Genomic DNA, 16056 nt, shown 5'->3' with positions numbered 1-16056 from the left:
TATTTAAAAAAAAATAAATGGTGCATTGGAATCATACAACATTATGTGCTACAGGATGGTAAAGACATACATACACACATCACTCAATTAGCCTTTCCTCAATTCCCACCCCCTTACCTCCTCCCTTCTTCTCTTGTTCAGTGGCTTAGTGATTGACTTTGATATGTTTGTGAATATATATCATATACTTTAGGGTGCTTTCCTCTTCCCCCCGTCCTGGTTCCCTTAATTAGGTCATATTCTTTACTCATCTAAGGTTTCTTCTTTTTTGTCTGAAGTTTCTCCTAAGTCCCATTTTCTCCCTATCAGGGAGAACATCTGAATTTTTCATTTTCAAAAAATGCGCAAGCAGGTGTATTCATTTCGAGTCACCCCTCCATGCCAGTCTGGTATGGAGCTGTATTTCTATTTTCTGTATTCCTATCTTTCTAATAAACTTCTTTAAATCTTCAAAAAATGCACAAGTGAACTAAATATACACTTCACAAAAGGAGAAATACAAATGGCCAATAAATGTGTGAAAAATGTTCAACATCATTAGCAATCAGAGAGATGCAAATCAAAACCACCCTGAGATTTCACCTAACCCCAATTAGAATGGCAATCATTAAAAACACATACAACAAATGCTGGTGAGGAAGTGAAGAAGTGGGAACTCTAGAACACGATTGGTGGGATTACAAATTAGTGCAGCCACTTTGGAAAACAGTATGGAGGATGCAAACAGAAGAATGGCAATAAACCCACCATATGATCCAGCAATACCACTTCTGTGTATTTACCCAAAATAATGGAAACCAAACTACCAAACTAATGCATGTGTATCTATGTTAATAGCTGTACAATACATTATAGCCAAATTATGGAACCAGCTAAGAGGTTCATCAACAGAAGAATAAATTATAAAATATAAAGTATGTACACAATGAAATTTTATTCAGCATAAAAAGCACAAAATTATGTCATTTGCAGGGAAATAGATGTCACTAGAGAATACTATGGTAAATTATGGTAGCAAGTCACAAAAAAGTGAAAAGATAGCATTTGATACAATCTTTTCCTTTTTTGCACCTGAAAAAATTGCACACTTTGCTTGATGTTCTTTGAAAATGAATATATGTGTTATATGTAATATATTACAAATATTTCATGCTGCCATACAACTAAAAACACTGCTTGCAAAATAGTCACTTTTGATATATTCTTAATCAGAAAGACAATGCAGTTTAATGGCATAAATGCCACATTTTATTGTTTCAAATCCAGTTGTGTCTGATTTATTAGTAATTCTGCCTGAAGAAATTAAGACAGTAAACTTTACGACTGCATGCAAAATTATGTTGAGCACTACATAATACCAAATAATATAACCTAGAATGTGAACAAATTATAATTTTTTAGTAGAAGCAAAATTTCACTAGCCAGGATACAAGACAGATTAATTACCTGCTATTAGAGACTATATATCCTTTATACTCAAACAAGGCAAACTAAAGCATTGTTTCAGATTTTCAATATTACATAGTCTTATGGATAAAAAACTTTTTGTTTACTATTACTTTTAGTACTGCCACATGGTTTTATTCTATAGGAAATTTGATAATAATTGAAGACAAAAATAGTTTTTCTCTTTAATTTCATACATCCTCATATATTCATATGCTACTTAAATAAACTGGCTAAATAAACATTTTTTTCCTAGAAACCATTTAGTATTCTGATATTTTAACTGACAACTTCAATCATAGAAACAACGTTGGGTATCATTTGATAAAACATCACAAAATTAGAACAAAAGACATTGTCTTCTGTTTGACAAGTGGACCTTAATTAATGTTAATGAGATAGCACTTCTACACCAAACTGAAATCCTGGAAGGTAAGATTTCTTTTTCTACACTATACATTATAAATCTGAATGTTATTCCATCTCAGTGATTGTATAATGAGAGAAGATGAAAAAGGAGCGGGTTGCCAAATCTCAGAAGGGCCAAGAAATCCTTATGTGGAGGCTAACTTGAAAGCCATTCTCTAATTGATGACCACACAATAAGTTAACTTAGTCCCTAAAAGAAATTTCTAGCCACTCAAATATACAAAGCATGTTTTGATCTCTAAGAACACATTGACACTTCTATTCATATCTTCCTCCTAAGGTTAAATGATATTCACAACTTCTTTATTTGTATTTCCATACCTAAGGAAATATCACAGGTTTGTTGTTGTACCAATAGGTATAAATCCGGAATGTCCCAAAGACATTTTGTATAGCTCATTGGATTTAAAAAAAAAATCACAATCATATCTAAAGCAAATTCAACTTTAAATGACAGGCCAGAATGAGCAATGCCTGTTGATAACAAATCCACTCTTCTAGCCCTTAAGCACTGTGTGCTACAACACAGCAGCTCTGCACTGGACTTGTTTGAACTAGAGAGGACAGTCTAATACCCAGGCAAGCACTCTGGGCTGAGCTGAGGGATGACTGTAAACAGAGCCAGCACCAGAAACCCTGTGAAGCCCAAATTCAAATATGACATGGCAGAGCTATGAAGTGCCAGCAATCAAGCATGGCAGTCAGCCTACTGCTCCCACAATTGGGGTGGAAGTCTCTCAAACAGAGTAGCAAATAGTTACCAGTTTTGAAACTGCGGTTGCAGGTGCCATAAATCGTCTTTACATAAAGGGAGAGTGCAGAGAACAGTAAGGCACATTAGGTCAGACGAGCAGCACTTTCAGAAATAGCACTTAAAAACTGAGAGCTAGAAGAGAAAGATATTTGCTTTAATATAGGAATGTGAAATGGTCACATTTTACTCGGATGAACAACCAGTTAGTACCAACATGAATCGTGTCTTGCTACTTGGAAGTAGGCTACATTGATAGAACTCTGGTTTAAAATATATTAAATATTCATAGTAGATCGTAACCTCAAGTCCTCATAGAAGGCACCCATTTGTTGGCATTCTCCCTCACCTTGTTTCTCAAGAAAAATAAGATGAAAAATAGCAACGTAAATCACCCTACAGTGAAGGAATGTTAATCTTGAGGTAGCATCACAGCATCTATTAATTTGGCAGTTAAAATGTGAATTACTCAATGGAAATGGAGTCTTAGGCCATACATTTTAAATAGTTAAGAACCGTTGGTTCCTATCTTGTAAACTAAAATAAGAAATGTCAGTTTAGCACTCTCAATTCTGTTCCACAAATATTTACTGAAGCCAAAATATTTGCCAGGCACTGCACTAAGGAATGGGGGCTTGAAAATAAATTATGCACTGTGTTAGTTTATTTTAAGCATCTTTCCAATCCAAGCTAAATGACTTTACATACATTTTATTTCAATGTAAGTAAAGTGCTTCCAAAATCTCACTGAAGTTTTAAACCATTCAGTCAATCCAAAACTAAATTACACATGTACAGATATGCACATGTAAATATTCACAGTTTTGTGTTTATGTTCACTTCGCTATGGTCATAATACCTTGCAGGAAGTATGAATAGGGATGAAGACCATTCTGATATTTGGCCCAAAATATTTCCCTCCTTGAATTTATGTTTCACCAAGGTTTACTACGTCTGAAGTTTCAAAGGTTATCAGGAGTGATTCCTGGGTCCCTCGCGTTACAGCCATACATTACTTCCTTACTACTAGTGATATGAGTTGTTATAGACAGACCACTAAGGAGAGTAAACAGGAAGCAAAGAATAAAGAAAATAAAGAAGGTTCTAGGTAAAATTTATTTTATTCAGGCATTGTGAAATAAGATCTCTAATCTTTCCTATGTTCATGCTCTCTCTTACTTAGCACTTGCTATGTGGAGTCAGAACAAGCAAAATTTGAGTGCTGCGCAATTCTTTACTATTTGCATAACCTTGGAAAATTTTTTTAACATTCAACTTTAAGTTTCTCTAACTTATTACTAGATAATTGTTTTCTCATACTCTTATTGTCAATAAAATTTACACTAACCTCCTGGTCATCTACTTAGATTGTTTTGAATTTACATATTTCTTCAGTTATTCTTGACAAAATAATAGTGCATCCTTTAACCAAATAGTAAGTGAAATTATTTTTTAAAATATGCATATGTGATATCAACAGAAGATATTTTTGTCAAAGGCCAGTATAAATCTATTAAGAAAACATAAAAAAAGACTAGGACAGCACAAAAGCATTTCTTGGTCTCATCTACTCATCTTACACAAAAAATGGGGGAAAAACCCTAAAATTTCTTGGGAAGTATAGAAAATGGAATTTTGAAATAAAAACGTGGAATATTAAAAAAGTGTCAGATAGCCTGGTTCCTGATATAGTCAAACTATTGTATGTTTTGTCCCTAAGATTCCACAGTAAACACCACAGACATTTTATAACAGAGAAGCAGTCTTTTAATTTGGGTCATTGTGGCTTTTTATAATAGTAATATATCAAGAATCTTTATTTAAGTATAATATTCTCCTGTTGTTACTTAGTATGAGAAAGACTGTCCATATATATATATATATATATATATATATATGTATATTTTTTTTTGATGGGGGGAGCTGTATCACCCTACACAAGGGCTAATTCTATTTCTTCAGGGTCAGAAATAGAGAATACATGGTACTTTACCACTTAATAATAAAGAAATGCTATTGTTTTGTCACCCATTATTACATGAATAAAAGATATAAAACTTTAAAATAAGATCACAAAATAAGTAAAAAGTAAACAAATATAAACATACTGATTTTAAAAAGTGTCAGTATAATTTATTGGTATATATGAATATGAAAATTGTATTGCCTTATGATGATTTGCCTATGAATTTCTAGCTTAATGACCCCTTTATTAAAAAGTAAGGCCTTTGTAGTGTCAATTGTCATCACCAGCTGTCAAAATAGTTTATAGCATCATTCTGGAATCTGTTGCATAAATAAACAAATGAACTAAAAAGGACACTTATATAATGATCAAAAAAGAAAAGTAATGAAATTTTAGGGTCATGTATAGATTTTGGCTTCAGATGAGGATGGTGATTAGTTTCATGACATACTTTTCTCATCTTTGATAAAATCTTAGGGTTGTCCACATCATTCGTTTTGGGTTAAGGTACTTATATATTAAATGAGAACTGATGGTAAATGAGATCCCATCATTTTAATTCTATTAAGTAAATTAATTAACATACAAGTGGACAAGTGAGTATGAAGGAATGCTATGAGAAGAACTGCACCATTATCTAATTGCTTACATGGCCCGTACTGGTTCTAGAGAAGCTGAATTATGTACTCACAAAATATGTATACTAAAGCACTAATCCTCAGTGTGATATCTCATCAAGGGGTCTTTGGAAGTTAATTAAGTGAGGAAGGTTATCAGAAGCATGATGAAATTAGTCTCTCTCTCTCTCTCTCTCTCTCTCTCTCTCTCTCTCTCTCTCCCTTTCTCCCTCTTCCTCTCCCTCTCCCTCTCCCTCTCTCCCCCTCTCTCTCTCCCCCACCTCTCTGCATTGAGAGGAGACAAACAGATTGCCCTACGCAGGCCAAAAAGAGATCCTGCACCAAGAATCAAATCAGCTGAAATCAGCTGGCTGTTTTGTCTTAGACTTCCTAGCTATCAGAACTATGAGGGGTATTTTTTTCCTCGTAAACCACACACTCTATGTCATTTACTTTTTTTTGTTAAAATAGTCAAAAGACACAAAGACAGATAGCTAGCACAACCCAGAGAAAATGACTATTTTAGTTGAGAATAAGTTAGTTAGGTGAAGTCTCTACCTGGGGACATGCCTGGGCAGAATAGGATGGGGATCATTCAATGAAGACTGGCGGTTTAAGTACTCTGGAATAAAATATTCACATGTGGAAGACTAAAGAAAGGACTGCATCTATCCCCCAGAAAAAAATGTAAGCAAAACCATGTGATGTGATGTGAAATGGTGTGATGTGTGTGTGTGTGTGTGTGTGTGTGTGTGTGTGACCTTTAATTTTAGGAATTTTTTTGTATTCAAGGATGTTGAACATTTAGGGTAGAAGCTTAGGATGCTAAGTCTTCAAATTCATTTAAACATTTCAGAGGCAAAATAATTATTTATGTTCTTTTGATCATTGGGATGTTCTTTTAACTATGTATTTCTAGGAATATTTTTTACTTTTGACCTAGGAAATAAGTTTGTTTTTCTTTTTTTGTGGTACTGGGAGTGGAACCCAGGGGCTTTCTACCTCCGGGTTACACTCCCAGACCTATTTTGTATTTTATTTGGAAACAGGGTCTCACTAAGTTGCTGAGAGCCTCGCTAAGTAGCTGAGGCTGGCTTGGAAACTGTGCAATCCTGCTGTCTCAGCATCCCAAGCGCGGAGATTACAAGCGTGCATCACCACACCCGGCAAAAATAAGTTTTTCATTTAGAATATTAGTGCTTAGAGTTATTTGTACAAGATGCTTAGATATTCAGGGGGCAGGAAAAAGTGCATTATAATACTAATATTTTGACACTTGTTAGATGCTTATTTTAAACCCTTTTTAAGAATGCCTTAGGAAGGAGTATAGCTCACCAGTACCACTCCTAGGGACTGCTTGGGGTTGTAATAATGGATGTCATCTATTTAAACTAAGATGGCCCTTTAAAATCTATAAAGATAATACTGGCAGTAAGAAAAAAAATCAAAGAAAATATTTTTTCAAAGAAAATTAATCATAATAAAAGGTCACATTACAGGAAAGGACTACAAAGTAAATATGAAGTTTATGTTTCTCACCAAATGAAATAACATAGGTAACTCTAATTTTATTTTCAACTATAATTGGTGTATAATAAGGTAAACAGAGATGGCGGTAGAACTCAGCATCTTAGGAAATATCCTTTTCACTTGATTTGACTAATATTCTTAGTCAAACTACAGAGGCATTAATATTAAACTATCACTATTAAAAAGATAGTGTGACAATGGTAAAAATTAGTTGTCCCAATTGTCTCTTCAGAAATGCTTTTATAATATACAAGCCAAGTTGTGTGAATTCAATCTAAAAACATTAAACCTAAGTGGATAATACTAAGATATTATATTTTGAATTTGATAAAAACAACATATTTGCCCCATGTTAAATAAATGCACATTTTTAACACTAGGATTGGGAAAGAATGATTACAAATAATTATACAGAGTGCATTACTCTAAAATCTATAATGCCAAAACAATTATTGGGAAGGAGAAAACCAGAACATAAAAACTGTCTTAGATAAAACATAAACTTTGATACACACAAGGCATTATCAATACAAGATAATACTTCTCAAAAATTTTCTATAGGTATATAGTGCAAATAGTTTGTATGTGATATTCATATTTTTGTGTTCAGCATAATTATGTTCAGGAAATACATCAAGCTTCCAAAAAATAATTGAAACCACTTTGTACAATTAATACTATAACTTTAGGCTTGTTATTCCTTTCTCAAATATTGGACATCTAAAATTTTTGTGACTGGTCATGAACTTTTAATCTATTTTGCTGAGTTTTCAGAATGCGACAAAATAAAATATCAGATTGACAGAATTGTTCTTTTAAATTTCTGAGGTCTACGAGTGTTAAGAAACTAATTAGAAAACAAAGTAGGTAAACTCTAAACAAGAAAGAGATAAACCTCATCGTAAAAATCAAGAAATCACTTGCAATCCTTTTTGCCAATTCATTCCTATTTCAAAGGACAAAATTCAGTCTCTTTCTCTGGAAATGGTTTGCATTTCAAACTACCACATGGGGTCACTATATAGGACTTGCATTAACTTGTTTCTAATAAACTGAAACAACTAGTGAAAAGTTTTATCCCTTAAGGTTATAGGGCTGCTTGGAAATACTCTTTTAGTAGTGAGGTGTTTGTTTTTGTTTTTTTTTGTTGTTGTTGTTGTTTTTTCTCTGCATCTTCCAAGATTATTGGAGCAGTTGGATCTTATTTTCTCTACTGGAGCACTAGGTATTGAAAAAAGGATTCTATTTATTTAGGAAAATTTCAATCAGCAACACTGGAAGGACATAAGTATATTAGAAACATCTTTTATGCCTTAAATCTAAGGTTTTTTTTTTCTGTCATTTATGTATTTCCATTTTGAAGTGTGGGCCATGTGAATCCCAACTCACTGTGTCCTAGAAACAGTCCACTTCATCATTTACTTCTTCCATGAGAGTATGCCTGAAAAGGGCAACATGGTTTTTTTGTTGGGGGGGGAATACTAAGGATGGAACCCAGGGCCATTCTACCTCCAAGCTGCATCCCCAGCCCTATTTTTATTCTTAATTTTGAAATAAGGTCTCACTGAGTTGCAAAGAGCCTAAGTAGCTGAGGCTGTTGGAGAATCCCTATTCTCCTCTCTCAACCTCCCAAATGTTGGGATTACAAGCGTGTGCCACCACGCCCGAATAAAAGAAAAGTATTCTTTTAAAAATATTTACTAACCTTAGTTCTCAACTTTAGTTATCCTTAGAAGAGAGGGTGACATAATGCCTTCTTATAAATGACATGAGGCATAATTGCAAGAGTAAAAAGATGTTTCCTGAGTAATCTACTGATAAAAATGAAGATTGAGTTTTATAAACTCATGCCCTAAGTGAGAAACAGGCCTGGCCTCACAAACAGATTGAATAAGTGCTAGAGAAGGCAACTTGATTAAATGCTTTTCCTGTGTCTACTCACTAGTATGCCAAGTTTCCAGAAGTGAAATTGACCCTATCCCTACTCTAACACTACAGGGTGCGCAGGCTGCGCTTCCTCATCTCATCGCTACTTGAGTTAGCAGCTTGATATAATTCCAGTACTTTTAACATGATGAACTAGCTAGTGAATTTTACTCTATCTTTTGTTACCCATGAGTCAGTGGACACCTGTGACATTCACAGCTGTAATAGCCCCTGGAACCTCTGCTCTTTCTGGATTAAGAATAACCCAAGTGAGCATCTCACGTTAGAGACTTTGGTTAGATTCCACAAGATCAGATCTCCTTATATACCTAACCATGAAAACAGCTAAGCCTGGTGTGGTGTGACCCATCCTTTAACTCCAGTACATGAGAGATTGAGATAGGAGGATCACAGATTCGAAACCAGTCTCAACAACTTAGTGAGACTGTCAGTAGCCTATTTTTAAATTTTTAAACATTTTTCAAAATTAAAAAAAATTAAAAATAGGACTTGGAGTATAGCTCAGAGATAAAACACCACTGGGTTCAATCCCCAGCACCACAGAAAAAACAAAGAAAACATAATATTTATTGAGTACTGACTATGCATGTGTCAGGTAGTATTCTTAGTACCCACATATGATCATGTTATTAAATTCTACAATAATTCTAGTAATAATAGTGAATGTATTATTACCAATCTCACTAGCTCCCATATGGAGGAAGGAAGGGCAAGCTGGGTGGGATGTGGAGGAGAACCCACACAAAGAGCTGTGTGCATATATGTGCTTAATACATGAACCTCACTGTGATGTATAATTGCAGTGCACCAATAAATTATGAAAAAATTCTACAATAGCTTCATGATACAAATATAGAAACTTATTTAATTTTTATAACAATGATACAGAGGCAGAAAATTTAAGAGAGAGGACTATGCAACCCACCCATTTAGTCAATGGCGGAGGAAATATGCAATCTCATCTCTTTGACTCCTGGCCTTGCCTTCCTCGTTTAGCTCTGCCTTTCTCATGGGACCAGCCAACTCCCAACAGTAAAATCATTTTGCCATACTGTTTTACCAACAGTAATATCATTTGGCCCATCTGTACAGATGGGGTGGGGAGATTATTAGCAAGGTAGTCTGGGTGTCTCATTATTATGATGAGGTATGGGACAAAGAAGAAAGTCAAAGATGGCTGAGAAGCCAGTTCTTTCACTACAAACAAACAAACAACAAAAACTACTCTCCCCAGGAAATATAACTCCCTCCTCCAAATATAGAACATATTACTTTCTTATGTGGCTCTGGGGTGTAAGGTAAGAACAGATTTTTCCTCTTATTATTTTTTTTCCTTTTTTAATTTGTAAAGTTAATCTAGAAGTTACAGAAACCACATATACTTCATTAAGTTCCTATTTTTTTCTTTAAAATTGTCTAGAGCTAATACTTGAGAAAGAAATAGATTGATATGTTCTATAACTGCAAATAGATTTAAGTCCTAAATATGAAAACTGGTTGTATTCACAAATTATTTATTTATATCTGTTAAATGTTACTTTTCTAGTGAACTTTGATTATTTGTGCTATTTGTTTATGAACACAGGGCATGTTCAATGGGGAAGGAAAAGAAAGAATTTTTTGTTCCACAGTAAAGTGTCTGAATACTAGCCTAATCTTGTTTGTTTTAGATGTTCTCTCCACATATATCTTGCTACTCATACATCTATGAAGGAAAAAAATATTTGAAAACAAATAAAACAGCTCAATTCAGGCATAGTTATATTGTCAAGACAGAGTTTCAGTAGCAATTAAAATACATTACCCTGAAAATGATGTTTTATCTACAGGCATGATTGGATTACTATTATGATAGTCATTGAAATTTAAAAAAAAAATCAGAAAACAGATTTGATGTTTCTGACAATGCTGCCATGCATTTCCTTAGCTAAAGTATGGAGACAAGATTTATAATGACAGTTGTTTACAAAGCATAGCCTGACTTTAATCCTATAATATTCAGTCTTGCTGTTTCTTCTTACTCTGATTCAATATTAGGTAACTAAATTTAAGAAAATAAATAAGAAGTTCTTAGAAGATGATCTTTTCAGCAAGTTCATGATAAGGATATTGATGGGGATAACTGCAGTCATTTACTCTACATTGCTGTAGTTAACTTCTATGTAAACATTAGTGCATTTAATCTTTCAAACAACCCTATGGATTCAATATTGATATCCCTTTTAACAGATGAAGAAAATGAGCTTTAAGGAGCAAAGCCAATTACTAAAGATATCTCTTTGGTAGTAGAATAAATAATTAAACTTGAATCTTTATGACTCTAAGGTCTTCACTTTTTTTGGCGGGGGCAGTTACTGGAGCCTGAACCCAGGGATATTCTACCCCATCACTATGCTCCCAGGGCCTTTTCTATATTTACTTACTTATTTATTTATTTATTTATTTATTTATTTATTTATTTATTTATTTATTTATACTGAGGGTTGAACCCAGGGGCGTTCTACCTCCTAGCAAGACCTTCAGTCCTATTTTTTATTCTTTATTTTGAAACAGGGTCTCACTAAATTGTGGAGGCCTCACTAAGTAACTGAGGCTGGTCGAGAACCTTGATCCTCCTGTCTCAGCCTTCCTAGTGCTGGGAATACAAGCCTGTGCCAGCATGATACCTGGCTTTATTTTTTGTTTTGAAACAGGGTTTTGCTAGGTTGCTGAGAGTCTTGCTAAATTGCTGTTGCTGGTCTTGAACTTGAGATCATCCTGTCTTAGTCTCCCAACTACTGAGATTACACAAGTATACAGCATGCCTGGCCAAGTCCTAATTCTTTAATAAAACAAGGTACTGTGCATAATATACAATTCATTATTTTAGTTCCTGCCCCTCCATTGAAAACTGCAGAGTAGCCGGGAGTGGTGGTGCACACTTGTAATCCCCGCGCTTGGGAGGCAGAGACATGAGGATCACGCAGGTTTGAAGCCAGCCACATGTGCTGGCTTAGGAGACCCTGTTTCCAAATAAAAATGTAAAAATAGGTCTGGGGGTGTATCCCAGAGTAGAAGGGCTTCCAGGAACCCCAGTACCACCAAAAAAAAAAAAAAATAGAAAAAGAAAACTGCAGAGTAAAGTAAATAAGTTTAGGTTGTAATAGAAATATTCAACTATGTTTTTAAATTAAAAAATGGAGGGGCCCAGCGTGGTGGTGCATGTAATCCCAGCATTCAGGAAGTGAAGACCAGAAGACCTCAGTTCACCAACAGCCTTAGCTACTTAGGCCCTTCACAACTCAGTGAGACCCTGTTTCAAAAATTAAAAAAAGACTAAAAGATAAGGCTACATGCTTGGAGGTACAAGGCCTCCGAGTTTCATCCCCAGCATTGCAATAAATAAATAAATAAATAAATAAATACATACATACATACATACATACATACATGAATGAAAAAGAAAAAAAGAAAAAAGAAAAAAAATGGAGGCTCTATTATTTAGTTTTGTTAGATTCAACAATATGTGTTTTCTAGTTTGAAATATTTTTATGAAGTATAATAATTAACTAGTTTATAAGATCTTCCTGGGATCTATTGAACTGAACAACATAGCTTATATATTGTGTTGCAATTGCATTTTTTCCTATATATCATACCAACCTGTAAAATTTTAAATATGAGAGAACAACATTTTATACAAAACCCACATGTCTTCAAATATGAAGGTATTTTGCAAAACAAAACCTGGAGGCATATTCTTTTATTTTCCTATATCGTTTTTGCCTCGAAATCAATTGCTATGGGTACTCATAGTTAATGTATGAATCAATCATCTCATTAAGATTTTATTTTATTCATTAAAAAATTCATTTGCATTGCTCAAGGACAATAAATAAAAATTCTTGCCATGTAATTTTTCAGCTAGTATAGTGAAATCTAAAAGGAAGTTTTGTTATTTAGCAATTCCAGAAGGATTTCCATGCCTGCCTGCATGGAACTTTGCTGCTGATTGGTTAAAGCTTTTTCAGAGCTTAGGATAAAAAAAAAATTCTTAATTTCATTCAAGTTTGGTCTACATTTTAGCTCTTACCACTGAAACATATGCATTTTTGAAATTCATTCAATTCTTTCACCCAAGGCACACATGCACAAAATATTCTAATAAATCCAAAGACTATGGAAAAAGAGGTCAATGTCAGGTTAATCAAAGACATGTCAATTTCAGCATGCAAAATATATGTAATTAACACAAAATGGGAAAGGGAATTGGCAAAAAGAATTACACATTGGTTTTATCTTTCAGGGGCAGATGGGGCTTTATTTTCAACGAGTTAACAGTGTTTTGAAAAGAAAATGTAGAAATAAAAAGCAACATAATAGAATTTTTAGTAATCTCAAAAAAGTAGTCATTTTGACTGCTGAGTTCTATTTTTCAAGGATTTATTTAAACAAATCTCATCACTGTTTGTGAAGAAGAGGGTTAAAAATTTAAAGGGATAATTAATACATGTTGTAGTTTTAAAAAATCAAAAGAAATATGAGCACAAATTTTGTTTAACATCCTTTACTTATGTTATATTCTAGAGATAAAATAAAGACCTTGACTTAAGTGAATTATTTTTTTATCACAAGGACCATAGTTAATTTATAAATAGAGTTTTAGTTTTTTTTTTATTTTATTAGTTTTTTATTGGTTTTCATTTATTTACTTTGGTGCATTCCAGCTATACATCCTAGTGAGTGTAAGTGATACATCAATATATGCATACACTATCTCTTGGTGTGTTTCGGTCCCTCCTCCCTTTTATACATGCTATTGCAATCTGTAGTGATATGTTTATATACAAACATAGCATTATGTGGTATATTTCTTCCTAAAGTCTCATTGTGTGTGTTTTTGATGAAGAAAACCTTCATTTTCCATATTGCTTAAAAAAGGAGTTATAAAAGCATATAACTACACAGACCACAGCAGAGTAAGAACAGGTAATAAAATTAAACTAAAATAAAGTAGTAAAACTATGCAAACAGCAAGAGCAGAAAAATAAGAAATCAGAGCTATTATTAATGCATAAAATTCATTATAGAATAACAAATGAAATCTAGATAGCATGGAAAACTCCCATCTTTACCTCAATATTTTCTCCAGAGGTTCATATTTCGCTAGATGCTGGAATACTTCCAGGCTTCAAAGAAAAAGAAAGGGAAGGAGGTGTGCTTCACACTGAAATTTAATGGGATTTTCTTGGTTCATTCCTGACTGGTAATCAGCATCCCTAATGCATCCAGTGCTTGAAACATCTGTTTTGAATGATCTTTTTAAGGCACAACTCTGGTCATGGTGTTCCCTTGCTTAAAATATCTGTCTCTGGAATCAAGAAAAACATTAAAAACCTGAGCATGACATAGAAGAAATGTCATAATTCTGCTTAACATCTCAATAATGCCACATCTCAAAGCAATCTCCACCCTCCATAAGTGTTTTGAATTTTTTCCTTTGGGCTTACTCCTTCCAACTTCTTATCAACTTCTTGGTCATTTCCACTATTCCACATCTCTGTCCTTCTGTCCTTCTCGCTTAGGCTTTATGAGCTAAGTATTATCTCTGGTGAGAAACCTCCTTGGTATTCTAGGCTCTGGAGAGTCAGGCTCATGTCTCCCCTTCTGCATGCAACACAGTGCTCTAATGGTTACTTACAAGCATATGCTAACCAGTTGCAGGGCTGGCTTGGTTCTTGTCAGAATCCCCAACACATAGGTTAGTAACTGACTCATTGTAGGCTTTTAGTAAATGCCTGGTCAATAAAATAGGTAGGGAGACTCAGGCATACCCCAGCACCTCTACCACCACCAAAAGTGACTAATGGCTAAAAGAAGGAAGGTCTGTGCTTTTATAGCATAAGTACCTTGCCTGGAACAAATTGTCAAAATACACTGGAATAGTATTTAAGTTATACATATAACTCTCTCCCCTATAAAGCTTTCCCCAGCTTTATCAAAGTGGAGACAAATTTGCTTTGAAAAAATAATTTCTACTTCTTTTTTCTTTTTTATTTTTTTGTGTGCTGGAGATGGAACCCAGAGCCTTTCTACCTTCAGGCTACCTTCCCAGACATATTTTTATTTTATTTGGAAACAGAATGTCACTAAGTTGCTGAGAGCCTCACTAAATAACTGAGACTGGTTTCAAACCTGTGCGATCCTCCTGTCTCAGTCTCCTAAGTACTGGGATTACAAGCATGCACCACCACACCTGGCTAATTTCAAATTCTTAAAGACTTCAGTAATGCAATGCAAAATATGGTTTTGATCCCATTCGAAAGATATTGCTGGTCTTTCCTACTAACTAGAATGATTCAATAAAATATCTCTGGTCATCTGTTCAAAACAGGACTATGAAGAAAAGAAAAAAGATTTTCTGTGAAATTAACAACAATTAGAAGAGGGCCACAACTTCTATTATTATCATTTGAATAATTCAACTAATATCATTATACCATTTGGCTAGTGTGATAGTGTGATACAATTAAAAAGTATAGATTTGAGCTTTGCTCCTGCTTCCTGGCATACACTACCTCCTTGGAATCTCTGAAGTAATAAAAATGTCTCTTGTAGCCATGATCTGGTTCCCAGAAAGACTAAGGCATGACTAGGTCCTCAGACCTCTCGAAAGAGGAGAAGGGCTGATGATTGAATTGACCACCAGTGGCCATGGGATGAATCAATCATGCCCGTGTAGTGAAGATCCATAAGAACCTCAGAGGACTGTGCAGAGCGTCCTGCAGGAGTCCTGTCTGGGGAAGGCCTGGGAGCTCTGCTCCCCCCCACCATGTATCTTGCCTTGTACATCTCTTCTATTTGGCTGTTCATCTGTATCCTTTGTAAAATACTTGATAACAAACTAGTAAATACAAGTTGTGCTTCCCTAAGCTTTCTGAGTTGGTCCAGCAAATTAATCAAACCCAAAAAAGGGGTCATTGGAAACTCGACTTATAGCCTATCAGTCAGATACAGGTTATCATCTTGGGCTTGTGATTTGTATTTGAAATGGAGGAAATCTTGTGGCATTGAGCACTGAAGCTCTGGGACCTGATGCCAGATCCAGGTAGTATCAGAATTTAATGGAACTGATAAACACTCGGTGTTTGCTGAAGACTTGCTCTTTCTTAGTACTGGGAATGGAACCTGGGGGCATTCTACCTTCAAGCTACATCCTCAGCCCTATTTTTTATTCTTTATTTTGAAACAGGGTCTCACTGAGTTGCAAAGGATCTCACTAAGTAGTTGAAGCTGTCGGCAAACCGTGATCCATTTGTCTCAGCCTACCGAATGCTGGGATTACAAGCCTGCGCCACCACACCTGCCTGAAGACTTGCTTTGTAGATGTA

The sequence above is a fragment of the Muscardinus avellanarius genome (genome assembly GCF_963383645.1).
Source record: "Muscardinus avellanarius genome assembly, chromosome: 14".
Lineage (NCBI taxonomy): Eukaryota > Metazoa > Chordata > Mammalia > Rodentia > Gliridae > Muscardinus > Muscardinus avellanarius.
Note: the sequence above shows the minus strand (reverse complement) of the source record.